Genomic DNA, 9418 nt, shown 5'->3' on the forward strand with positions numbered 1-9418 from the left:
TGGTATTATATCGAATAAACTCCTTTTACACAGTGTCATCCACAGCCATGATGGCAGGAGTCTGAGCTTGCATTCCTTCAGTCTAAGCTTTCACTGGACCACTCAGACTTTTGGAGGAAGCTGTAATGGAAGATGAGATATCGACCAAGAGACGCTGCACCCTGGTTGGGTCCACATGTACCTGAATGGAGTTGGGCACAAGATCCATGCTGGAAAGGTTGGGCTCCAAGCTCTGGAAAAATCCCTGTGGTGGTGTACACCCTAGGATTCATCCTCATGTTTCATTGCACCCTCGTATGTATGGGCTGTACAAGATACACTAAAGTGATGGTCCCTTTACAACCTATCTTATCAATGACTGGTTGAGCACAACATGAATTGGCCAACAGGCTGGGCAAGCTGAACTTTTGCTCGGCTGGCTTTCAGTGCCGTGCCAGGGCAAGGGTTCCAGTCTGGGTGAGGCTAGGGAGGAGGTGGGGTGTGGGGGCAAGGCAGCACAGGCTGAAGGAAGTGCACAAGCACATGCTGGGGGTGAAGCAAGGGGGTGCTGAGGGAAGTGGCCGCACACAGCTGCAGCTCCATTGACATGTTTGGAGTCAGACCTCAAGCTTTTCTGCCCACGCAAGCAATGCAAAATTCTGCATGTGCCACCAAATACACCAGAACTTTTCACCCCTTGGGCGCAGACTGCAAATTAATGTTTGTTTTAGGAGGCAGCAGAACAATTGGCTGATTAACCAGTTGTAGAATCGCATTGCAAAAGCTGGCCATGGAGCAGTCACTGGTGGGGGTGTTCATAGCTCCTTGCAATGTCTTTATTAAGGTTTGAACCAGTATCCATCATGGTTCAAGCTAACAGTGCAGTCTTGCAGTGTGGATTAGATGAATGCCTACACCTGAGCTGAGAACACAGCAAGCAAATCCATGGCAAAACTGCCGCCAATCAGTCAAATGGAGTGTGGCAGAGGTGGGTGGGGTTTTGGACAACCAATCAGCTCACTACACACTGGCTGTCCAAGTGGCCAGCATTCTCCGGCATGCCTGAAGGGTTCTTCAGCCTTGACCAAGAGAGGTTCTTAGGACACATTATACTAACCCATGTATCTCTCTCTTTGATCCTGTAGGAGGAGAGCATCAGGATCGTGGAGCCTGGTGATTTAGCGGTATGCCTCACGGCTTATAGGAAGCAGAAAAGAAGAAGAAGAGGGCAGCAGAGGTCCCCTGGCTCGTAAAGGAAGGAGCACCTACCTTAAGGTGAAGGGGTGGCTGGGCCTGCTGTGCACACAGCTGATGATCCACAGCGAGCCATCGCTTACAGGCACATTGCTAGACCCAGGGTCTGTAGATGGCACCTGTCATTCCTGCAAGTGACTGAGAGCCAGTGGTGCCAAAGACTAGGGAACTGATCGGTCACATATGCCTCCTCCTGCAGGATTTGGCAGCTCGGGGACATGGAGGACATCCATTGCCAGTGGCTGTGAAAGTGACTGTGGCGCTCAATTTTTATGCCAGTGGCTCCTTCCAGGGCTCCACAGGTGACCTGTGCGGGATCTCGCAAGCCTCCACCCACAAGTGTATCCAGGAGGTCACGGACACCATCTTCACAGAGGAACAGAACTTTGTGCATTTTGCCCGGGATTTGCGCAAATCTCTGGTTTTCCATAGGTGCAGGGTGCCCTCAACTGCACTCACATGATGCTTAGATCTCCGTGGCAACAAGCAGTCAACTACGTCAACTCGCTGAATGTTCAGCTGCCCTGTGACCACCACAAACACACCCTACAAGTCTGCATACAATTCCCAGGGAGAATCCACAACTCTACGTCCTTAGCAGGTCTCAGATCCCTGACATCTCCCAGGGTCTAAAAAGGCTGCAGTGTTGGCTTATTGGGGGCAAGGGCTATCCACAGAGGATGTGGCTGATGACACCCGTGGGGTGGTCTCAGTGCAATAGTATGAGGAGGTGGAGCAAATGATAGGCATGTGTCCTCTGAAGGGCCGAGGCCTGGAGGGCCCCGTTCTGCTTTGGGTGTCCTACTGTGGGCACCCCCTCAGCCGATGGGGCTGGAGCTACGGGAATCACAGGAAGAGGGATTTGGATCAGCTGGACATTCCCAATTCACCTGGGTGGATGGCCCCAAGGTGTTGAGCTGCTGGTCCTCCTCCCTATGGGTGCCCAATAGCCCCTTGAGGAGAAGGGGATGCTGGGGTGATATCGAGCTGTCTCGCATCCTTCTCGTGTTGATACTGTTGGAGGCCAACTGTGGCATCAGTAATGGAGTTCATGTCAGATGCAGCAGTGCAGGACTGATGTCCCAAACTAAGGTCTCCATGGCGACCACCATCCTGCCAGTGTTGACTCCAGTGCATCAACATGCCAGCGCTATCACCTTGGATGGAAGGCATCAAACCTTGCAATCTGAGGAGTGCACCAAACATCCCTTCCTGATGTCTTTGCAGCTCTAACAACCGATTGAGGACCAAGCCCAGAGACTCATCATCTGACTCGGACTCAGCAGATTCATTGCCTATTGCAGACCTCCGAGTTCCAGTGACCAAGGATGTCCCTGCCTCCGCCTGCTGTAGAACAAATTGTGTGCAGTGCTCACCTGATTGTGATCCCAAGGCTGCTCTACATCTAGGTCCCACTGAGGTATGTGTCACTGCGCTGGTGGAGGGAGTGGATGAGCACTGTGGCGGGTCTTCAACGGTGCTCTTGGCGCTATAGTTGGGGGTCACAGTTGCTTGAGGGCGACCTGTCAGGTGTGTCTAGGACAGAAAATGGAGATTATTAGTGCTTGGCAGCCGCATTACACTCAGAACAGTGGACTTAGAGTAGCATTGACAGAGGAGTGATCTGGTGCAGGATCCTCACATGGATGCTTGTCACTGACCTCACCATCGCCACAGGAATGGGTCCACAACCTCTCCAACGTGCGACTCTCGGACGAGTGAGGACATTGATGTTTGGCACTCCACCCCCAGCCTGGGACCTTTCCTATTGATTCTACGCAATCTTGTCCTGCTTAAAGACAGAGGGAGGAAACGAGAACAAGGCGCATGCCAGGCCAAATGAGAAAGATGCCAGGAGCGCGTGTGTGCTGAGTGGTGCCATGGACAGAATGAGGAGACAATCTCCAGAGGAGTTGAGGCCAAATAGAGATGTGAGGATGTGTGTGAGAGAGTGAGTGCTGATGTCCCTTGAGCTGGTAGTGAGTGAGATGCCAGTGATGGCCTTGTGAGTGCATGAGTTTAGGGTGATAAGATGGTTGCCTTACCCTGGCGGCACAGATGAGATCATTCATCCATTTTCTGCACTGGATGGCCGACCTCTTGTGTGCAGTGTTGGCACGGATCACCTATGCCACCTCCTCCCAAGTGGAAACTGTTGATCCTCCTGTGACTAGAGAGGCAGTAAGAGGATATTGTGGCAGGCCTTCACAGTGTCCAGAAGGCATCCCAAAATCACGTCACTGAAACAAGGGGCTGCACTCCTCTTGACTTTTGGGGCCATGTCTTCACTGGAGCAGAGCCGGGCTGCAAACATGAGTAGTGTGCGTGCGGTTGCAGTTTAAATATGGTGCCATGCCTGAGGAAGCGGCAAGGTAATGGAGAAGCGGACAAATTGGAGGCTGCCTGCCAGTGAGATGGCATGTTTCCTGTGACTGCATAATTTATGAGGCAGGAAGAGGAGGATATGGCTCAAAAATCCCCATTGCGGCCAGTGGGTAAAACGTCTTTATTCATGTCCGTTACCGTTCTTATTGCAAATCTGCGACGATTCTGCCCAAAATCTTTGCATTTTAAAAAATTCATTCATAGGATGTGAGCATTGCTGGCTGGACCAGTGCTCATTGCCCATCCCTAGTGCCCTTAAGAAGGTGGTGGTGAGCTGTCTTCTTGAACTGCTGCAGTCCATGTGATGTGGGTACACCCACAGTGCTGTTAAGAAGGGAGTTCCAGGATTTTGACCAAGAGACAGTGAAAGAACAGCAATATATTTCCAAGTTAGGATGGTGAGTGACTTGGAGGGGAACTTCCAAGTGGTGATGTTCTCATATGTCTGCTGCCCTTGTCCTTCTAGATGGTAGTGGTCGTGGGTTTGAAAGATGCTGTCTAATGAGATTTAGTAAATTCCTGCAGTGAATGTTGTAGTTAGTGCACACTGCTGCCACTGTGCGTTGGTGGTAGGAGTGAATGTTTGTGGATGGGGTGTCAATCAAGTGGGCAGCTTTGTCTTGGATGGTGTCAAGCTTCTTGAGTGTTGTTGGAGCTGCACTCACCTAGGCAGTTGGAGAGTATTCAGTCATTCTCCTGACTTGTACCTTGTAGGTGGTGGACAGGCTTTGGAGAGTCAGGAAGTGAGGATTCCCAGCCTCTGACCTGCTCTTGTAGCCACAGTATTTATATGGTGAGTCCAATTCAGTTTCTGGTGAATGGTAACTCCCAGGATGTTGATAGTGAGGGATTCAGTGATGGTAATTCCATTCAATGTCAAGGGTGATGTTTGGATTCTCTCCTGTTGGAGATGGTCATCACCTGGCACTTGTGTGGCGCAATGTTACTTTACTGATGATTGTGAGGAGACAGCATGACCTGTACATAAAAAGCAGGACAAATCCAACCCGGCCAATTACCACCCCATCAGTCTACTCTCCATCATCAGTAAAATAATGTAAGGGGTCATCTACAGTGCTAGCAAGTGGCACTTGCTTAGCCTGCTCACTGATGCCCAGTTTGGGTTCTGCCAGGGCCACTCAGCTCCTGACCTCATTACAGCCTTTGTTCAAACATGGATAAAAGAGCTGAACTCCAGAGGTGAGGTGAGAGTGACTGCCCTTGACATTTGACTGAGTGTGGCATCAAGGAGCCCTAGCAAAACTGGAGTCAATGGGAATCAGGGGGAAAATTCTCTGCTGGTTGGAGTCATACCTAGCACAAAGGAAGATAGTTGTGGTTGTCGGAGGTCAGTCATCTCAGCTCCAGGGCATGACTGCAGGAGTCCCTCAGGGTAATGTCCTAGGCCCAACCACCTTCAGCTGCTTCGTCAATGACCTTCCTTCGATCATAAAGTCAGAAATGGGGATGTTCGCTGATGATTGCATATTGTTTAGCACCATTCACGACTCCTCAGATACTGAAGCAGTCCATGTGCAAATGCAGCAAGACTTGGACAATATCCAGGCTTGGGCTGACAAGTGACAAGTAACATTTGCATCACACAAGTGTCAGGCAATGACCATCTCCAACAAGAGAGAATCCAACCATTGCCCCTTGTTGTTCAATGGCATTACCATCATTGAATCCCCCACTATCAACATCCTGGGGGTTACCATTGACCAGAAACTGAACTGGACTAGCCATGTAAATAATGTGGCTCCAAGAGCAGGTCAGAAGCTAGGAATCGTGTGATGAGTAACTCACCCCCTAACTCTCCAAAGCCTGTCCACCACCTCTAAGGCACAAGTCAGGAATGTGATGGAGTACTCCCCACTCCTACAACACTGAAGAAGTTGGACACTGTCCAGGACAAAGCAGCACACTTGATTGGCACCATATCCATAAATATTCACTCCCTCCACCACCGACGCACAGTAGCAGCAGTGTGTACCATCTACAAGATGCACTGCAGGAATTCACCAAGGATCCTTAAACAGCACCTTCCAAACCCATGACCACTACCACCTAGAAGGACGAGGGCAGCAGATGGATGGGAACACCACCACCTGGAAGTTCCTCGCCAAGTCACTCACCATCCTGACTTGGAAATATATCGCTGTTCCTTCACTGTTGCTGAGTCAAAATCCTGGAACTCCCTTCCTAACAGCACTGTGGGTGTACCTACATGACTGCAGTGGTTCAAGAAGGCAGCTCACCACCACCTTCTCAAAGGGAACTAGGGATGGGTAATACATGCTGGCCCAGCCAGCGAAGTCCACATCCCATGAATGAATGAAAAAAAGACTGATGGGGCAGTAATTAGCCAGGTTAGATTTGCCCTGCTTTTTGTGTACAGGACATACCTTGGGAATTTTCCACATTACTGGGTAGAAGCCAGTGTTGTAGCTGTACTGGAACAGCTTGGCTAAGGGTGTGGTAAGTTCTGGAGCACAGGTCTTCAGTACTATTGCCGGAATATTATCAGGGCCCTTAGCCTTTGCAGTGTCTAGTACCTTCAGCCATTTCTTGATATCACGTGGAGTCCGAAATGCTGGGGACCTCCATCATTGAGGATCTGGATATTTGTGGAACCTCCTCTTCCAGTCAATTGTTTAATTGTCCGCCACCATTCATGACTGGATGTGGCAGAGGTTAGATCTGATCTGTTAGCTGTGGAACTGCTTTGCTCTGTCCATTGCTTCCCGCTTATGCTGTTTGGCACACAAATAGTCCTGTGTTGTAGCTTCACCAGGTTGACACCTCATTTTTAGGTATGCCTGGTGCTGCTCCTGGCATGCCCTCCTGCACTCTTCACTGAACCAGGGTTGATCCCCTGGCTTGCTGGTAGTGGTAGAGTGGGGGGTAAGCTGGGCCATGAGGTTACAGATTGTGTTCGAGTACAATTCTGCTGCTGCTGATGGCCCACAGCGCCTCATGGATGCCCAGTCTTGAGCTGCTGGATCTGCTCTAAATCTATCCCATTCACCCACTATACACTGTATAGAATAAATTAACCCTATAGTGACAATAGGATGTGTAAGAAATGCTTTAAAAAACAGTTATTCATTAATTTCTTCCCACTTTATGAATAAAAACTTCTTTTATTACAGGACAATAAAAGTGTCAATCATTCAAATCCTTTAAAGTATCAATAGCAGAAACTGCAAATGCTTGCCACCTCTTTATCTTGGGGCAGAATTTTATGCTTTGTGGGCAGATGCGCACCCAACCCGACTGGACATGAAGTAACGTGAGATGACATCGGGTGAGTGTCCCGACATCGTCCCGCACGTGAGCTATCTTCAGGCTGTTGGGTGCATGTGGCAGTTGGAAGCATTAAGCGGGCAGTTATAAGGGGCGGAGTTTTCTAGTCGTGGATCTGGTTTAAGCATGTGGGTTCTTTAAAAGCTCTGTAAATAAAGTTTACTGCTTCCAACAAGAAACCTGTCCAGTATACCAAGTTCATTACAACTGGTGATGAGGATAAATAGATCCGATGCTGCACCTCGCCTCCTGAATGTGAATATATCGTTTTAAGGAACAAAGAAAAGCATATCACCAGTCATGCCACTCTTCGGCAGAATTGACCTATATGACTGGAAGATGGGAGTCATTACATAGAGCAGCTAGGTTTCTACTTTGTGGCAAATGAAATAACAGCAGATGAGAAGCAGAAAGCAACCCATCTAAGTACCTGCGGGAGCAAGACATATAACCTCATCAGTAACAAAAACAGAATTACCTGGAAAAACTCAGCAGGTCTGGCAGCATCGGCGGAGAAGAAAAGAGTTGACGTTTCGAGTCCTCATGACCCTTCGACAGAACTAGGTGAATCCCAGGAAGGGTTGAAATATAAGCTGGTTTAAGGCGGTGGTGGTGGTGGTGGTGGTGGTGGTGGAGGTGGGGGGTGGGTGGGGGGGGTGGGGGTGGTGTGGTTGGGTGGGGGGAGAGAAGTGGAGGGGGCTGGTGTGGTTGTAGGCAAAAGCAGTGATAGAAGCAGATCATCAAAAGATGTCACAGACGGCAGAACAAAAGAACACATAGGTGTCGAAGTTGGTGCTATTATCTAAACGAATGTGCTAATTAAGAATGGATGGTAGGGCACTCAAGGTATAGCTCTAGTGGGGGTGGGGGGAGCATAAAGGATTTAAAAATATTTAAAAGTAATGGAAATAGGAGGGATAAAGAAAAATCTATATAATTTATTGGAAAAAAACACAAGGAAGGGGGAAGAAACAGAAGGGGGGTGGGGATGGAGGAGGGAGGTCACCCTATATTTCAACCCTTCTTGGGATTCACCTAGTTCTGTCGAAGGGTCATGAGGACTCGAAACGTCAACTCTTTTCTTCTCCGCCGATGCTGCCAGACCTGCTGAGTTTTTCCAGGTAATTCTGTTTTTGTTTTGGATTTCCAGCATCCGCAGTTTTTTGTTTTTAACCTCATCAGTAGTCTGACAGCCCCAAACGTGTCAAATTCCAGATCCTTTAAAGAGCTAGCAGACCTTGTGAAGGCACATCTTCAGCCTAAGCCATCAGTGATCATGCAAAGCTTCAAGATCAACTTTAGAGTAAGGGACCGGGTGAGTCAATCGTAACGTATATCGTGAAGTTAAAACAGTTGACTAAGCATTGCGACTTTGGATGTATGCTCAATGACATATTGCGAGATTGTTTAGTTTATGGTATACGTGACAGTACCAATCAGTGCCGCTTACTTGCAGATGTTAATATTGATCTGAAGCAAATAGTGCTGGCAATGGAGAGTGCTGAGGGGGCCTTGAAGGTTTTGCAGAGTGTGCAACATGGTGCCGTTCTTCAGTTAGGGTAGGAACCTATCACCGGGTGTGGCATGAAATGCAGGGAGAAAACTGTGAAACAGTCGCTACCGCTTGAAAAACAAAAAGGAATACGCAAGTAACTCACCAGCGATTCAGAAATTAAGGTGTTATCAATGTAGGGGTAACCATGTACTGGAAACCCGCAGATTTAAAGAGGTAGAATGCCACTACTGTCACAAAAATAGGTACGTTATAAAGCAATACAAGGCAAAATCGAGACAGCCAATCAGACATCAAACCGAGATGATTGAAGTGCACAATGTACCTGAATCAGAAACTGATACTGATATCTATTCCCTATAAAATTTAAGGGCAGGAAAACTGAACCAATCACAGTTACCCTTCAAGTAAATGGCGAGCCTCTAATCATGGAGGTAGACACAGGAACATCTGCCACAGTGGTGGGAGAACACATCTTTAAACACTCAAGTGAAGGTACCCAGCCACTGAAACTGGAGCAAACCACAGCTCAGCTGAATATGTACACTGGAGAGGCAATACAGGTGAAATGTATCACCTCTGTACCAGTATCCCACAGGCAAGAGGCAGCCCAGCTTCCAGTGATTGTTGTAACGGGTGAAGGACCTAACCTTCTGGGCTGCAATTAGTTAAAAGAGATTGAGCTCAACTGGTCAGAAATCTTTCAAGTCAGAACAGAAAGAAATCCTGAGCTGATAAGGGAATATGATAGTGTCTTTTGGATTCAGATAAGAGAGCCAAAGGACTTTCACATGATGCAAGGATCCCTCAGATCAGGCTTAGTTCCACAGGAAAATCATGAAAAGAGACGAAATGAGTTCTGTACCACTCTGAGCCAACTGAAGAAACAGTTGGCAGAAAAATATCAACAATGTTTAATGTTCCAGGAGGAAGCTAAATGTTACAAAAAGGAGACAGAAGAACTGAAGAATCAATTGATCG

This window comes from Carcharodon carcharias, chromosome 3 (genome assembly GCF_017639515.1).
Source record: "Carcharodon carcharias isolate sCarCar2 chromosome 3, sCarCar2.pri, whole genome shotgun sequence".
Classification (NCBI taxonomy): domain Eukaryota; kingdom Metazoa; phylum Chordata; class Chondrichthyes; order Lamniformes; family Lamnidae; genus Carcharodon; species Carcharodon carcharias.